Source organism: Alexandromys fortis, unplaced genomic scaffold, assembly GCF_014885135.2.
Source record: "Alexandromys fortis isolate MF-2015 unplaced genomic scaffold, M_Fortis_MF-2015_v1.1 scaffold_58, whole genome shotgun sequence".
Lineage (NCBI taxonomy): Eukaryota > Metazoa > Chordata > Mammalia > Rodentia > Cricetidae > Alexandromys > Alexandromys fortis.
Window position 1 is genome coordinate 3,369,983 of NW_026067940.1, and position 788 is coordinate 3,370,770.

General features: G+C 42.6%; 1 protein-coding gene across 1 annotated transcript in view; it reads left to right on the forward strand.

Annotated features, from left to right (window-relative positions):
- Positions 1-788, forward strand: part of Nav1 (neuron navigator 1) — a 248,768-nt gene that overhangs the window by 225,123 nt on the left and 22,857 nt on the right. The gene's annotated exons all lie outside the window — the stretch shown is intronic.

The window sequence follows — 788 nt, forward strand, 5'->3', positions numbered from 1 at the left end:
CGGGCGGTGGTGGTGCACGCCTTTAATCCCAGCACTTGGGAGGCAGAGGCAGGCGGATCTCTGTGAGTTCGAGACCAGCCTGGTCTACAAGAGCTAGTTCCAGGAAAGGATCCAAAACCACAGAGAAACCCTGTCTCAAAAAAACAAAAATAAATAAATAAATAAATAAAAATTTCTATTTATTTTTTAAGTTTTTATACACGTACATATCATATGATGAATATATTTCCCCTCTACCTGTTCCTTTCCCAGCCCTCCCCCTTCCTGTTCCTCCCCTACACAGTCTCAGTTCTACCATCGTGTCACATACATACAGATGTGGTTCTGTGTATCCATAATAAAATCCAGGCACAAATGAGAAGTGTAATACTTTTTCCCAAGGTTGGCACAAAAAAAAAAAAACACTAAATCTTAAGTAAAGGCGGTTCCAGAATAGCACAAATGTGTGGTTGGTTTACATACATGTACGTGATTTTACTTGATTATCACTCCACCCCTCCATGGACGATTCAACCTATAGCTCAAACGACAGAGCCAGAAACTGCAGAGATCCCCTGGGACTCTGACAGGTTAGCCTTGGTACTCAGCAAAAAGTTATGCTTTGCTGTGGACGGTGAAGGGGTGCAGCTCGGTAATAGCCCTGAGTTCCATTCCCAACACACATATGAAAAACCCAAACACTTTCTGTCTTCCAGTCCTTTACCAGAAGCCAGGCCTGTGGGACAGCTTGGCAGGCCTCTTACTTATCCATAGTCATTTTTCCTTGTTTTGTTGGCTTTTAATATATA